The sequence below is a fragment of the Gossypium arboreum genome, chromosome 13 (assembly GCF_025698485.1).
Source record: "Gossypium arboreum isolate Shixiya-1 chromosome 13, ASM2569848v2, whole genome shotgun sequence".
Lineage (NCBI taxonomy): Eukaryota > Viridiplantae > Streptophyta > Magnoliopsida > Malvales > Malvaceae > Gossypium > Gossypium arboreum.
In genome coordinates this window covers 117,897,904-117,916,043 of record NC_069082.1, presented here as the reverse complement: position 1 = coordinate 117,916,043, position 18,140 = coordinate 117,897,904, and the positions used below count along the sequence as shown (strand labels likewise).

General features: G+C 31.9%; 1 long non-coding RNA gene across 2 annotated transcripts; it reads right to left on the bottom strand.

Annotated features, from left to right (window-relative positions):
* Nucleotides 1-14,720: 14,720 nt before the first annotated feature.
* LOC128286749 (uncharacterized) lies at nt 14,721-17,482 on the bottom strand. 2 transcript variants are annotated; one of them, XR_008277437.1, is made up of 4 exons: nt 17,059-17,482; nt 16,861-16,933; nt 16,667-16,726; nt 14,721-15,304 (listed from the first exon to the last, which is right to left on the bottom strand). It is a non-coding gene; the product is annotated as an uncharacterized LOC128286749 (long non-coding RNA). The 2 variants fall into 2 exon arrangements; XR_008277436.1 differs by having other exon boundaries at nt 16,667-16,933.
* Between the last annotated feature and the right edge of the window lie 658 nt (nt 17,483-18,140).

The following is an 18,140-nucleotide window of genomic DNA, read 5'->3' as shown; positions in this document are numbered from 1 at the left end:
AGAGCGTAACGTAATATAATTAAGATAATAATAATACTCCTATAATATAGTAATGAGTAAATTTAGCTTAGTTGGTTAAGTTTGCTTACTCTTTACTTTAGTACCTGGGTTCAAATCTCGTTATCACCAATTTTGGATCTTTTTTGTACCCCTCCGTACCTTGCTCTTTTTTGTACTTGCATTTATTATTTTTAATCAATTAACTCTTCAATATTACATTAATATATATTATTAGTACAATAATATAGACGGATTGACAATTTGAGCTACATATTACAGTAATACATTAACATTAATATACAGCACATAATACATTAATATATATTATTAGTACAATAGTATAGAAGAATTCACAATTGATATACGGGCACATACATAATTTGAGCTACAATATTATGAATATTAAATCGCTAAAGCTAAAATTTTAGAATTGTTGTATAAATTTTAAAATTTAATAAGTGTAAAGGATAGGTGCAATAAATTATACATAATACAAGATTTGTGTTTTAAGATATTATTAGAATAAAAAATATATCTTATAAAAAATAATGACGGTCCTAAAATATACAAAAATATTGCACATAATTCATTCCTTGTTTCACTGTAATAATCTTACAATGGTATTTCTATATATTCATTTTTTTTGCACTTCAATTTTGTTTTCCTCTATTGTTTCATGTTCACTTGAATGTGTACATTTGTCCACTTCTCAATTGTTTTGTACACTTTGAAAGTTTATCTATTATCTCTTAAATAATTTAAACTATAATCATAAGTTTAATATATTCAAATTAAGATTATCTCTTTTACAATTATATAAGAAATCATTTAATATATAAATTAAAAATATTAATTAATCTAAAACCTAAACCTCTTAACCCCTATCCCATAAACACTAAACTCTAAACCCTTAATCTTAATCCCAAACCCTTACACATTAAACTCCAACCCTAACCCCTAAACACTAAATCATAATCCCTAAACCCATAATTCATCATAAACCTTCAAATACTAGTTAACTCCTAAACCTTAAACCCTAAACCATATATCTTAAACCATAGTTAACTCATAAACCTTAAACCCTAAACCATAAACTATAATAATAATTAATTCGATATTTTAAATTCAATACCATCTCTTTTACGATTATATAAGAAAATATTTAATATATTGTATAACTATAAATTTTAATAATTATTATTTTAGGGGTTATAGATTAGTGTTTATGATTTTTTTGGGTTTAGGGGTTATATGACTTTTAGCGGCGTTTTTCCAAAAGCGCCGCTAATGCTCTGGTTTTTAGCGGCATTTTTTCAAAAGCGCCGCTAATGCTCTGGTTTTTAGCGGCGTTTTTTACTAAAACGCAGCTATTGCTCTGTTTTTAGTGGCGTTTTTGGTAAAACGCCGCTATTGCTATGTGTTTTACAATTTTTGCGGCGTTTTTTGATAAAACGCCACTAAAAATGCCGCTAAAGCCCTATTTTCCTGTAGTGTAAGAAATTACCATTCGCCCTCTACGCCTACCGAACGTCAGTTAGAACATCTACCGGGGCAACACTTTTCTATTTGGTTTATGGAATAGAGGCGATTCTGCCTATTGAGGTTGAAATTCCCTCTCTATGAGTACTGTCAAAACTAAAGTTAGATGAAGCAGAATGGATCCAGTCTCGATACGATCAGCTAAACTTAATTGAAGAAAAGAGGTTGAAAGCTATTTGCCATGGTCAAATGTACCAAAGGCGAATGATGCGGGCTTATAACAAGAAGGTTCGACTTAGAGAATTCAATGAAGGAGACCTTGTTTTGAAAAAGATCTTCCCAATACAAAAAGACTTTAGAGGAAAATGGATGCTAAATTGGGAGGGGCCTTATGTGGTGAAGAAGGCCTTATTTGGAGGAGATCTGATCTTGACCGAAATGAATGGCAAAAGCCTGCCTAATCCTGTGAATTCAGATTCGGTCAAGAGGTATTTTACCTAAAAAAAAAAAGGAGAGGCTAAGGCAAAAACCCGCAAAAGCACGCTTTGAGACCAAAGAGGTTTTGAGTCAAAAACCCAGGAATAGGCAATTCAAATTTTGACCAAAGATGGGGTATGCGGTAGTCTTGTCTTCTTTGAATTAACAAGAAGGAGGGACGTTACATCTTGGGGCATCGACAAAATACTTCTAGATCTTCTAGACACATAGCAAGTTTAAAAGGTTCTCGAGAGGTTTTGTGCGGAGAAGCTCATGCTGTGATATCTGGGGCACCTATTTTCATCTTATTCATTTTATATTTTCGCTAAATGCGTTATCTTGATTAATTTATCCTCATTTTGTACCTTAGCAAATTTGCTATCATTTTGAGCTTTGCTCTTAATAAAATTCCGCCTTGTCCATTGTCATAATCTTTTTCAAGCATTTTTCATTGAAATAACGATTAATGGACTAGTAATATTCAAACAAAAGGATTTTTGCATATTACTCTGAAAAGTTCTTTAAAATAGTACGGGGACCTAAAGTGGGACCGTTGGTGAAAACTATCCGAAGTCAAGGATTGGGATTATTTGAGAAAAGAATAGTTTAAATTGTGACTATTTCTTTAGGTTCTCTGTCAAGAATACTAGCTGAACAAGAAAACAGGGTATTACGTCAGCGATGCAATCTTGATGAACAACAAACAACGACAACCCAAATATTAAAAAAGGGGATCATTCTCATGACATTCTGCATTCATGCAAATATCATATATACACATCTAGTTAGGAGCATTTGATTCGTTCTGATCGTGACATCCTAATCATTTGGCATAAACATCAGCCCATGAAATCAATTTTAAAGGTCATGTTCCCCAGAGGACAGTAACAAGATCGATGAATCCATAAATCCCATACTCCTAAAGTTGCAGTGGGATGGATTGAAGTGGTAATGATGAATCTTATCTCCTTGAAGTTGTAGTGGAGCAGATTGAATCCACTAAACCTTATCTCTCTGAAGTAGTAGTGGAGCATATTGAAGTTGAAGATCTTGTCTCCTTAAAGTTGTAGTGGAGTAGATCAAATATGACAAGTCTTATCTCCTTGAAGTTGCAATGGAGCAGACTGAAGATAGCAGATCTTATTTCACTGAAGTTGTAGGGGGAACAGATTGAAGCTATAATAACATATCTTATCTCTCTGAAGTTGCAGTAGAGTAGATCATAGCAAACTTTATCTCCCTGAAGTTGCAGTGGGGCCGACTGAAGATAACAAATCTTATTTCCCTGAAGTTGCAGTGGAATAGATTGAAGCTATAAATTACAGATCTTATCTCTATGAAGTTACAGTAGAGCAGATCATAGCAAACCTTATCTTCCTGAAGTAGTAGTGAAATAGACTGAAGATAGTGGATCTTATTTCCCTGAAGTTGCAGTGGAACAGGTCAAAGCTATGAGTTACAAGTCCTATACCTCTGAAGTTGTAGTAGGTCAGATCAAATATTGCAAATCTTATCTCACTGAAGTTACAATGGGTTAGAATGAGGCTATTTGGAGAAAAATGAGCACCAAGAAGTCGAAACTCAGCAGGTTCAGGCAAAATTATCTCTTTTATGAACTTCTCTCTATTCCCGTTGCACGACAATGAGCAAAGAGAGGCAGTTGTAATGCGCCTATTTTTCCCGGGGCTAAACCAATAACCCAAAAATAAAAATAAAACCATAACAAGTTAAGAGTTTGAGTCCAATTACAAAAAGAGGCCGAATGTAAAACATACCAGACCCAAATTTACAACCCAAATATAAAGCCCATATTTTGTAGGCCTAAAACTAAAAAAGCTTAGCCCAAAGAATAGCTCAAAACCTAAACTCATTCAATCAAAAGAAACCCTAGGAGCCATTTCCCCCTTTCGTGTGCCTCGAGTGCACCGTACCCCCTCCATGTGCTCCATCGGTGCATACATCGCCCGAGGGTCATTTCCTCTATCAACCTTACACCAAAGTGTCATGTTTTTGCCCTCGTTGACCTCCTCCCTGACCTGTAAACACGCAAAATAGATAATGTATTTGTAATATTCTCAGCTATAAAACAGAAAAAAACCAAAAATGTATTAGCCACACGATTTGAAACAATCAAAAGCAGAAAGGTTGATTTCGATTTTCTTTTCTTCATTTTTCGTTTTATTTTTTTAGTTTCTTTTTATTATTATGTTTTATTTACAAATCTATTTTAAAAGTGGGCATAACTAAACAAAAGAAAAGAGAAGAGGATCTCACCGGAATCATCCATGGCTACGTCGCCGGAGGTCTCCTCTCCGTCGTCGGGATCGGATCGAATGGGGAAGGGAGAGACTCTTTTCTTTCGCGCTTTTTGGGTTGAGAAGGCATGGCTTTTGTGAGTGTCCTAAACAATGGCTAGAAAGCCCGTCTCGCACCTCCCCAACCACCGCCCATGGTGGCGCTATGATGACAGTGGCGATGATGGGTTTCAAAACCCTAGCCGAAAAGAGAAATGGGGAAAAGAGGGTGTTCTGATTTTTTTAAAAGAAAAGAAAAGGAAGCAGATGAAAAAAATAAAATTTTTAACTTAAAATAATAAGGCAAAACGGTGTCGTTTTGCATCTAGGACATTAACGCTGAAACGGCGTCGTTTCTGGTACACCCGCGCGCGACCCGACCCGCTCCAAGGGGGATCTGCGTGTTTTTCCCTTTTGGGATATTTATCCCTTTGGTCCCTTTACCTTTACAGCGCGCTGCAATTTAGCCCATTACTTACCTTTTTTGTTTTTTTTTTAATTTCGGCCACATATCTGTGTACTGTAATGACCCAAAATTCACGGGTACTGGAAAAGTGAGTTATAAGGCTTCCGTGTTAGCGAAATAAGTTCGAAAATAATTATTAGAAATATCTATGAGTTTAGTAGCGTGTCTAATTAGGTTTTAATTAAGTGAATTTAGCTTAATTTATAGAAATTAGTAAAAAGAACTAAATTAAATAAGGGTAAAAGTTTAATTCTAAAGTAATAGAAAATAAAAGGATTAAAATGGTAATTAAACCATTTACAAAACATGAGGTGGTGTTAAAAAAATCTAAGATTTTATTATTATTATTAATTATTAGTATGGTTTTATATTAAATTATTATTATTATTATTTTTAAATTAAGTTAAAGATATTTATTAATTAAATAATTAATTTATGAGATTTTTGTTTGACAAACAAATTGAATAATGACAATTGTAATAAAAATATTGGTACATTTGTAATAAATAGATATATGTACACTTGTAATAAAATAATTAATTTACTTAATATTAAAGTAAAAGATATTTGTTAATTAAATTATTAAATTTTTGTGTAAAAATAATAAAATAAAATAAATGGTGACAAATGTATGGTATTGATGGTGTACACTTGTGCGTATATAATTAAATACTTAATAGATATTTAACATAAATATATTATAATATATGTTAATTAAATAAACAAAGTAAATAAAAGAATAAAAGAATGAAATAAAAAGAAACAAAGAAAAGAAAGAACAGAGACATTCGAAACAGAGCAGGAAGAAAAGGGGAAAGAAAAGAAAAAGGAAAAACTAAAAGTTTAAGGTTTAAAGCTTTGATTGCTAAGTTATTTAAGTCCTTTCTATTTAATTTTGATGTTTTAGAAGCTTTAAAACAAGATTTTGATGAAATTAAGTTGATAGTTTAAGAGTTCATATGTTTTCAAGTAGGGTTCATGTTGGACAAATTATGGAATTAGTATTTTAATTGAATGAATTTTAAGCTAGAATTGATTAAAGGATTAAATTGTAAACAAGACTATAAGTTTTGTGTTGTAGGAATAAATTGAAAGAAGTTTTAAATTAGGGTTTTGTTATGAACATTAGATAGTTAAGTAGAATATGGAAGGAAATTGAATAGAAATAAAATATGAATTGAGTTAGAAAAGTAAATGAGTTAATTAGGATTTAATTGAAATTATGATATAAATTTGATAGAAATTCAGTTATTATTTTTAATTAATGTTGTAATTAATAGTGTAATTATTATTATTTTGTAGCTAACAAAGAACCGAGACATTAGCACAAAAAGGAAAGGAGAAAGTTATCGAGGAGTAATCGCGAAATTCAGGTTTGTATTACTATAATTCAAGTTATTTATTATTAAGTATTAATTTTAAATTTATTTATTTTATAGTAAGAAAATATTGAGGTAAGTAATTTTATTGAATTGAATTTAGAAAATTGAATTGAATGAGAAATACGTGTTAGTATTACTATAATTTGAATTTAATTAATATTAGTATTAAATTGTATGAAATTAAATTGAATTGAGATTTATATGAGAATCGAATACCCTATTAACTAGTCGGGCTGAGTCGGATATAGTTGGCATGTCATAGGATTAGAAGTGTTCAGGGATGCTTCGACCTCGAGTCGATGAGACACTGGGTGTCACTATATTTCTTCGGATAGATTCGATGAGGTACTGGGTACCAACTTTACTTCGGCTAGGCCGATGAGACACTGGGTGTCAACTATTACTTCGAAGTATTTGATGAGGCACTGGGTGCCATATTGGTGTGTTTGGCTGGATCCTTGTATCCGCCAAAGTCCGAGTTACGTTAATAGAATGAAAAATTGAAATGTGAATTAAAGGCATTGAAATGAGAAAAAGAAATTGAATTATGAATAGAAATTGGAATTGTGATAGAAAGAGAAAAGTATGAGCTAAATGTTCATAAGTGGTTTAAATTCAAGTTTGTGAAAAATACATTGATTGACGAATAATTAAATTGAATTGTTATTATGAAATGATGAAAATAAAAATAAAAATAAAGTATGAATTAGTATTTAAGAAATTAATTGTTATGTATTTTAATATTTATGTTTTATTATTGATGATATATTTTGAATTATGGTAATACCACTGAGTATATCCATACTCAGCATACGGTTGTTTCCGTGCGTAGGTTAGTAGAAGTTAATTGTCTTGGCTCAGCATCCAGAACATTCCTAACTCCAACACAAACTTGGTAATGTATTTTTCTTTTGGAAAAAGGTGGCATGTACATAGGTGTTGTGTGATCATTAGAATATATATATTATTTTGGTTGTGAATGATGAATTATAAGGTTTAGATGCTTAAATGAAATGGTAAGAAAGGTATATGATATTTTGACACATGAACATTAAGTTGTTAAATGAATGAAGTTTTTAATCAATTTTGAATGATGCTATGATAGTTATTTAAGTTCAAATTATGTTAATGATATAAATATTAGTTAAGTGAATTTGAAAGAAATTGGTATTGGTTGTTTTTCTTATGTTTGAAATTGCAGGGAATTTTAGGTAAAAATAAGCAGAAATACTGTCGAAATTTTTATAAAAAAAATTAAAATTAAAATTCAAAAAATTTTCCAGAATACTTGAACAAGTCCCGTTCTACTTTTAATACGTGTTTTGGGATTCGAGAGTCCAATATAGGAACTTAATTATTAAATTATACTATGAAAGATACATTAATTGTAAATTATTCGTAAGTTGTCTAATATGTCCGGTAATACCTCGTAACCCCATTCCGGCGACAGTTTGGAGTTAGGGGGTGTTACATGTACAATTCAATTTAGTCCTAGGCACGCTGAGCCCACAGGGAAAGGAAGCGTGTCCAAATGTTGGGCTATTTTCCAAATTGGTCCCCATTAGTTTAAGCGTGCTTTATTTTGACCTTTGTAGTTTCTTTATTTATTTACGATTCATGTCTTCAAATTTTTATTCAATTTCAACCTAGTCCTAGCCCATTTAATTTATTTATTTATTTATTATCTCAACTTTTTAGGAACTGTTTCCTTATTATTTATTTTAAGTTTGTTTATCTTACATTATTTATATTGAACCATTTTATTATTAGCTATTTTAATCCTTTTTACGCCTTATGTACTTTAAGATATTACTGATTTTAAATATTTTACATATATTATTCATTTTAACTATTATACATATTACTTATTTTAAAATATTTTTATACGTTATTCATTTTAAACTATTATATATGTATTATTCATTTTAAATTTCTTTTCATATGTTATCTAGTTACACTATTTTATATGTAAACTTTTAAAATTCTTTTATTATTTATTGTGAACCTTTTGTTATTATTAATTTTAAAATTTCATAAGCCATTTATTTTAAACTTTTATATGTATATTATTTATTTTGGATTTTTGTTTTTGTACATTATTTGTTTTAAATTTCTCTTTTACACATAGTTTATTTTAAGCTTTTATATATTCTGCTAAAGGGTCCTTTTATTTTATTTTGTATATTATTTATTTTAATTTATTTAACATATTATTTATTTGAAATTTACTTTATATATTATTTTATTTCAAATTGTTTATATTTTGTTTATGTTAAATCTTTTTCACATGTCATTTATTTTGAACCATTCTTTGGTATTATATGTTTTGAATCTTAATTATTTCATTTGATATCTATTTTGAACTTTTATCCTATGTGCTTCAAGTCTCTTTTATATTATTTTACTTCATTTGTCTTTGATTATTGATTGGTATGAAAAATAATATACATTGTGAATACTGCTATTACATGTACTTGAACTTATTTATTGGCAGTTTCATATTGTGACATTCATTAACATTGCAACTAATTTGTGTTGCAATGTATTTGCCTTGCTCGAAACAAAATGAACATTCATCATCAAGTGCTATACTTATTATCATTCAAAAAATAAAATTTCAAGACAAGGCAATATTTCGCGTTTTGGGGATTTAAGAAATCGTACCCTAACTTATGGGGTTTCGATTTTCTTGTTAAACCTAAAAAGCCAAATATCCTTTTAGATTTCAAAATACACAAATTTTCGATAAAGATTAAAGGCAAGCTTGTTCACGAAGATTTAAACGTCGCATCCTAACTTACGGGATGTGGCACTGTATTATCTCAGAACCAGTAAGCCTTTGATTCTCGTTTCAACGTAATTCAAGCGTTTTACAATTAGCATTCATAAAGAGGGATCGTATTTTAAAATTTATTTTAAAATCTTTTCAACTTTCGACATTAAGACGTTAATTAATCGATTAGGTACCAATTTTGGGCGTGACGAGGGTGCTAACCCTTCCTCGCACATAACCGACTCCCAAACTCGTCTTCTCAATTTTCGTAGACCAAAATAATTTGTTTTAATAAATCGAAATATTTTATTTAAAACGAGCAAATTTCTAGGTGATCTGATCACACCCAAATAAAAAGGATTGGTGACGACTTCATTTTCGTTTTTTTTAAAATAATAGTCGACCCGATTTTTCAAAAAAAATGGTTTCAAAAGTTGACTACGCCATTTATTTTAATTAAAATAGCCTTTGCAAGCCTTATATATTGGTGGAAAATGGGGACCAACTAACATTCTATGTTATTCTGTGTATCCAAGTCTGATATATGTTTAGTATATGTTTGGAATTTTGCTTTTTTATTAAACATATAGAAAACATATTCGTAAAAATAGTAATTAATATGAAAAATCAATTGTTTTCTTTTCTATGCTAGGTTGCTAGATTTTTTTTTATTTAGAAAAAGTCATATTGAAAAATAAAAATAAGAATAAAAAAGAGAGCACGTAAACTAAAGTCGTTAGACTTACCCAATAATCCTAACTCCCCACTTTATCATCCAAAACAGGCAATTTCTCAGCATTAACAATATTAGCAATAATAAAAGAATAGACAGTACAATCCGTGTAATTTGCTCTCAACAAAGTTTTCCTTATCAAGACATAAACAATTTTATTAATGTTTCTACGAATCCAACATAACATAAAAGATTGAAAATCTGAGGCAATAGAAACATAGTCATTTATTAATGTTACAGGCCAATTTTAGCCTACCATTATACAAGGGGCCGTTTACAACAAAAACCCACCAGACCCATTACACTAAACCCACACAGTAGAACCCAAACCCCATTTACATTAAACCAAACCCAAATACAACTAACCCTACCCAAACCTTAACCCAACTACCCAAGACCCAACACAGCAGACCCAATCCCAGAAGCCCAAATCCCACCAAACCCTAGCCACCTATCCCCTTCCCACTTGCGACGAACTTACCCACCTACCCTCTGCACCCCCTTGCCCTTGATTAACCGGCTACTTACCCTCTGACAGCACCACTCCCTGCACCACCGGTCACCTCCACTGTTTGTGCCCATCTCCTGCAAATAGAATACAATAGAAGTAGTAATATTAAAAAATAAATGTAGAAGGGTTATAAATACCCGAATGAAAAAATTGTAAGGGGTTCGGATTTTAAAATCAGAAAAAGAAGCATTCGACAATTTCAAAAACACAAAAGAAATAAGAAAAATCATCAAAATCCAGAATCAAAATAGCAGTCCATTGAGCATTTAGATTCAATAACAACGTTCAAAGCAAACGAAATATCAAAGATCAACAAATCAGAAGCTAAAAAGACCAAAAGGTGATCAACAAATCAGAAGCTAAAAAGACCAAAAGGTGATTTTTTTTTTATATTTCTATTTCGTTTTAAAACCTATTTTAATCACCTATACATATTAAAATACAATAAAATAATAAGATAAACAAGCGAAAAAAAAAGAAAAAATTTGAAATTTTACCTTTTTCGCCACTGTGTACGGTGGCCGGCGCCGGCGAAGGTCCGGTGACGGACCGGTGACCGGCCCCCTGGCCGGATTCCCTCCCTTCTTTCTCCCCTCTCTCCTTTCTCCCCTCTCTTTTTTCTTTTTTTTTCTCTTCTGCTGTAACAAATGATTTTTAAAATTTTTTTTTAACTTTTATAAGGGACCAAAACGGTGCGTTTTGGTCCCCCCCATTAAATAAAAACGGCGCCGTTTGGGTCCCCGGGTCCGGTCGACCCGACCCGCTCCAGGTCAGGATCCGTGTGTTTTTTAGCAGAAGGGCAATTTGCGCATTTGGCCCTTCCGCTTTTCTGAGAGTTCGCAATTAAGTTCCTACGATTTTGCAATTTGGCCACCTAATTCTCTGAGGTTTTCAATTTAGCCCCGTACCAAGCGCTGCGTTTTAATGATTGGGATATTCTTTGTTTGGTCCTCCCATGTTGCACGCATATTGCAATCTGGTCCTCTCCTTCTTATTTTCTTTTCAAATCGGCCCCACAACTTTGTTTTAGTTTAATTTTAATCCTTTTTTCGTTTATTTTCATTTTTATTAAATATTCTTGTTATTTTTATATTATTGATATTATTATTATTATTATTATTATTATTATTATTATTATTATATATGTTAGTATGTACTCTTGTTATATGCGTATACATATATGTATTTGTATTTAGTTTATTTATTTATTTTATTTTAATATTTTTAATGCTATACTTACTTTTATATTTCAATATTATTATTATCGTTATTATTACCAATATTTATATATGTTTTGTTATATACGTATATATTTTATATATTATGTATATTATTATTTTATTATACATATTATATATATATATTAATTATTGTATTATTCATGTATTATATCATATATGCATATATCTTTAATATATATATATATAAGTATATCTTTATGTAATATTATTATTATTAATAATATTAATATGTTTTTAACATTGTAATTATATGTGTATATATTATGTAAATATTTTAATATTATATTATATATACGTTTTATATATATTATGAACATGTATTTTCAATATTATTAGTTAAATTTTGTATATATTACCCTATGTACATATTTCCATATTATCCCATGTATATATATATTTTTAAAAATTCTATTATATGTATATGTTTATTTTTTATCATATTGTATATATATTATTATTACATTTGTTTTATTCCTACTACATTTATCATTAATATTTGCACATGTATTTTATTCTTGTACACATATTCTATATATATAGTTTTATTTTCATAAATCATTATATTCATTATTATACTTATTATCTCCACTTACTATTTTATTTCAATATTATTATATGTTATTTGGTGTACATATATCTTTTATTGTTACTATTTTTGCTATTATTATTAGCATAGGTCTGTCATATATGTGTATTGTATATGTTCATTTTAAATATGTTATGTATGTATATATATATTATGTACCCATATTATTCCTATTTTATGTACATATTCTTAATGTCATTATTACGTATATACATTCATTGTTTCCATCTCATATTTAATCTTAGTATTACATTATATCTTTATTGTTTATAATATTATTGTCACACTTATATTTGTTTCAATGCACTTCTAGATCTGTCATTTATTTATCTTTATTTTATGTCAATTTGCTTTACGTTTAAACGAAAATCTTTTTCTAATTAATTTTCAATAAGCGAGGCAACGTACCGATTTAACATTTAAGTCATCGATTTCATCGCTATGTTGGGTGAATATCAATTGACTCGTGTTAAAACGGTATATCCTTCTCAAAAATCAAAAAATTGAAAATTCTCGTGTTTCAATCGGATCACGATTAAATCTTACATTGAACTCGTATTTTTGAAAATCAAGACAACACGTGTTTATAAGATACCAATTTTGGGCGTTGCGAGGGTGCTAATACCTTTCTCGCGCGTAACCGACTCCCGAACCCTAATTCTTCTCTGACTTTTAACGTAGACCTAAACTCGGCCTTCTTTTTGTTTTAAAAAAGGAATCTAATAGGTGTCCGATCACACCTAAGAAAAAGGATCAGTGGCGACTCCCTGTTTATTTTAAAATCAAATTTCAGTTTTCAAGTTTTCAATAGATCACCACAACTAGCGACCAAGCTAAAAATTTTTACGTCGCTACAGCTGGCGACTCCGCTAGGGAACCGCATTTTTGAGAGTCGAGTCGAATTAAACGTGTGTTGTCAAAATTTTCAAAATTCCTTGTTCAAATTAATATTTAGTCGTGATCCTAAAATTGTGTTTTTGAAAAATCATGCATTTGCATCGTATTGTATATATTCTTCTAACTTGTTTTGTCCGGTTGTTTTAAAGCTTTAAATTCTTATTGTTTTAGTTTTGGTTTAGTTTTTAAATAAAACGTAAAGATTTGTGAGTTTCTCCCCACACACCGTGCACGTGAATTCTTGCATAACATGAGCTTTATACCCGGGCTCCGTCCGTTTAAGTGAAAGTAAACACTATGCTTTCGTGAGTTAACTCGTCCCTCCGCACAGGCTAGTGACTACTTTCGGGTTACATATGACTTATGCTTTCGTGAGTTAACTTGTCCCTCCGCATAGGCATAAGTAAATGCAATCCCTCGAATTGAACTCGTGAGCCTATGATGGGCTACGACCGAGGTTTCGTACTAATCTTAGTAGATGACAGTATGGACAATTCGAGTACCTATCTAGAACCGAAACTGCATATAGTGAACCATACGAGCCACCTAACTAGAGCCATGCCGAACCTCCGTCCATTAATGGTCACCAAAATAAGTACACGGGAGAAATGCCTCTTGTCTTTCATTTTCTTTACATTTACATTGTTTATGCAAAGAAAAAGAATCGGGTAGCTTACTTTGTTTCTCAATTTATAATTGTTGTGGTTACTAACCAAGTTTGTTTGTTTTTATTCTTATTTTACATCATGCATTATAGGCATCATATTAGGAAGGTGTTGACTAGAGATTTGGTTGCCAAAAAATGGGTTTCTAATGGAAGAGTTAATTATACAAACAATCGAGAAGAATGCCGTGGTTCGAGACTGGTTTCTAAAAACTCAAAAAGAAAAAGGGGATAGTCTAGTGGAGGGATGTATTGCCAATCTGCCCGAGCACGTAACTGTGAATGTTCTCCAAAATAACCTTGAAGATTTGGTTCGGGTTTGGAATCAGTGGGACTCGGACACTAGGGGTATCTTCACCGAGAGATATGGAGACATAGCCAATTTGATTGCTGTCAACGTAGACAAACGATTGATCCAAGCCATGGTCAGATTTTGGGATCCGGCTTACCAATGTTTTACCTTCAATTGAGAAGATATGACTCTAACTATAGAAGAGTACGTTGCTTTGTTTCGCGTTGAAAATGCGCAATTCTATAAAGTATATGTGAAGGAGCCTAAGCCGATGACCTTCAAGAAAAAGTTAGTGAGATTGACAGACATGACTGACGCATGGGCCGAAAAACAGATAAAGAAGAAGAATGAAACCATTTGCATCCCATGGTTTTCCCTACGAGATTTGGTTCTGAACCATCCCGACATGTTGAAAAGAGTAAATCTATTTACTTTGGCCATTTACGATTTGATCATATTCCCGAAAGTCTTCGGACACATATAAGTTGCGGTGGTGGATTTCTTTGAAAAATTAAAACAAGGAATCAACCCTGTTCCGACTATCCTAGCCGAGACCTTTAGACCCTTAAACAGTTGTAGGAAAATGGGGAAATGATGCTTTATGATTTATTCATTTGACTTGATTCGTAGAAATTCCTAAGTTATATTATTATCTCTCTCGTGACTAACAACGTCTAACCCTAGGTTGAATAATTGAAATCTCTTTCTAATTAACTCCCTAGGGTTGCATTTACTCGATCTATGGGTCCCCTTATTAGGTTTCACCCTAATTCGGCAAAATCTTGTCACCCTATCTCTAGGCGCGCAATCAACTCCGCTTAATTATGACAATTGTACTCTTAGACTGGGTCTATTGCTCCTCTGAATAAGAGCTTAACTTGATTCAATAACCTAGAATATCAAAACAAGAATTAAGAACACACAATTAAGAACAAGTCAAATATTTATAATACAATTCAGAAAATAATAATAAGATTCGTCTTACGTTTTATTCCCCTAAGATATTTAAGGGATTTAGTTCACAGCTAAAAAGTAAAACATCTCAAAAGAATAATCAATACAAAACATAAAGAAAACCCAAAACTCCTGAAGGGAAATTGAGGGGAGATCTTTAGTCTTGATGATGAAACCGGCTTCTGAGATGGATCAATCGGCTTTCCTTGAGCATTTCTCTGCCTTCTCCTCTGTATCCCTTTTTCCTCCTCCTCTAGGGTGTATTTATAGGCTTTGGAATGCCTAAGAACCCTCAAAATTAGCCTTTTCCTAGTTGGACTAAACTTGAGCTCAGTAGGGACATACCCATGTGTGATTACTTCAGGCTGTGCTCGAGTCTATTAGAATGGCACAGGCGTGTGTTATACCCGTGTGAGTCGTGCTTCGATTCTTCCAAATTGACACGGCCGTGTGGTCTGCCCGTGTGAGGAAGTCCAGGCCGTATTGATTTCATAAGTTGGCCCATTTTCTCTGTTTTTGGTCCGTTTCTCGTTCCTTTCGCTCTCCTATGCTCGCCTAAGTATAAAACATGAAATTAAGGCATTAGGAGCATCGAATTCACCAATTCTAAGGAGAAATCATCCATAAAATGTGTTAAGCATGGGGTAAAAATATGTATAAATTACGGTTTATCGCCCTTTTATTTGGTCCTCAATTGCATGATTATAGACAAGTAACCATCAATGTTGAGAGTTAAGTAGATACATTACGGTGGTTTTGTAAAAATAGAGTGATAGAAAAGATCAGTGTAGTATGGTGATTATAGGTTAGCTTAAAAGTGCAAAATGAAAAAAAAATATAATCGAGTTGAAAAAACACGTGAAAAATAAAAGCATTTGTGAGTGAGGTGCCGTGAAGAAGAAAGAAAAGTCACAAAGTCACAACAATAGAAAAAATTGTTCATTAGTGCATGAAAACTTGTGAGACTGGCGTAGTTATTATATGATGCTGATAATTCCTATAATGAGAAATAAAGAATGTGAAAGAAGGAGAAAGAAGATGGTGAGCAGGAAAGGGTCATTAAGAGGGAAACTAGGGGACAATATGATGTGCGAAACTATTGTCGTGATTGAAACCATTTGGTGCTTACTATTCTTGAATTCCATACATGTCTTAAGCCTCAGAACGTTACAAGCCGAAAAGCCCTATGTGATCTAGGTAGTCTTATCCATGAATTGACATCACAACTAAACAATCCCATATACAACTCTCTATATTCTGCTAGGATAATAAAATTACTTGTAGAATTTATTGATGGATTCCTATATTTGAAGACCTTTAATGCTTGTATGCTTTGTAACATATTGAACTTAGACGTGTGATATCAAAGGAGGTAAGTCAACTATTCTTCCTGTCAAGATTATGTGTAAATATTTGCCAGTACTCCATAATACTCTAGGGTGCAGTATACTGACTATCCAATGTTGTGAATTTAACTGTCAGTACTTTTAGGGAACTCCTCCATCATCCAATAAAACCTATGTGATGCAATATGGCATATCAATCATGCAAATCGATAACAGTAATAATGTCAATGGCATGCTTAACATGCTTTCTGTTTTACGATCTCAATAGCATGCTTTGGATGCATCCAATAAACACAGTGATATACATTGGAATGCTTTAAACATGCATTCAATAAATAATATTATGTCATACCATTCAGAGAGCATACAATTAGTGGTTTCCACGCATATTCATTTAATCACAATAGAGTCTTTAGACAACTAACCTTAACCATTAGAACTTACCTTAATCAACAACTTTTAATCCCGCTCATGACCATTCAGCCATACACAAATCAACATGTATAATGATTTAATATGCACAAAATATTAATTCAATAGACAATAAAACACCTAATAGTAAGACCCATACCTGTTACACGTAAATCTGAAGCACTAACTTTAAACCGCAGCTTTTAAAACTCAGATCCAACTAGAACTCGATTAGATTTGTACATATCATGAATAAACACAAGTTAGGACCAACTTAAAACAACCCTATAGGGTTCGGCCATAATAGAGATTTACAATAGCTGATAGGTTTTGATTTCCAATAGTGATACTTACTCTATTACAGTTAAACAAGAGATGCGGTACACCCTTTTTTTCTACTACTAATCTGAGGCATTAAAATAATGTCCTTCAATCAAAATAACACACTAAAGTTAGCGTAGAGTCTTTGCGTAATGAACTAATAATATTCAGCCAAAGTAGGAAATAAAGAAAATAGGAAATGTGACAAGATCTTATTAAACCTCCACTTACTCATCACTCGATTCAGATTTGTGATGAAATGATGATAGCAGTCAACGATTGCACATCAATGAAGGCCAAGTAGGATTCGGCCAAAGTGGCGACAATAACCAGTGAAGAAAAAGAGCGAGTAGTGAGCAATAAGAAAACTGACAATCTAGAAAAATAGACAAGGTGCGGAAATGAAGAGCAAAAATGGTAGCAAGGTTTGACTTAAATAAAAATAGAAAAATGAGTAGGAAAAATAAGTAAACAAATGAGAGGATAAAATGAACAATAGGCAGCATAATGGTGGGCAGTAAAGCCTGCGGCACAATGGAGGAGGAGAAAGGAAAAAAAAAGAGAGAATAGAGGGGAGCACTAGAGGGGGATGACAAAAGGATGAAGTAGAATAAAAAAAAACTGACATAGAGGAGAAAAAGTAGTATTTATAACTAGGGTTACTAGGTAGGGGCGACATCTAGGTTTTCTAGGAAAAAATTCAATAAACAAAAAATTCAGGTCTAAAAGATAATTTCGCTGACTCTTTACCACTAGGCTAACAACTCATTCTTGTTATAATTTTACCACCTTATCAATTAGAAAATCAGGATGTGGCAAACATCAAAATTAAAAATACAAATGTGAGTAGGAGAAGAATCAAACCCAAGACTCAAGGATGTAATCATAATTATCTAACCATCTAACAAAAGAGCTAATATGTTTAGAAATATTAATTAAAATGAAAAAATCTTAGAGCAACATGAAATAAAAATGTGAGTAGGAGAGGAATAGAACCCGAGACTCATGGATTAAAACACTAACATTTAATCATCTGACCAAAATTGAAAGCACACTTTATTGGACGCGTTTTTTCAATGAATATTACAGAAACCAACCTTAACAGTCAAATATTTTTAAAGAATGGCCTTTTACATCATTTACCCTAAAAATAAGGTAAGAGTTTAATTCTTTTATAATGGTTGGTTGTGACTTGAGGGAATAAAGGAATTCATTAAGTTGCTTGAATCCTAGTAGTAAGTTGTTGCTTAATCTCTCTAATAGTATTGTGTGTGTTTGTTTAAAAATATGGTGAGTCTGCTTAGCAATGTTAC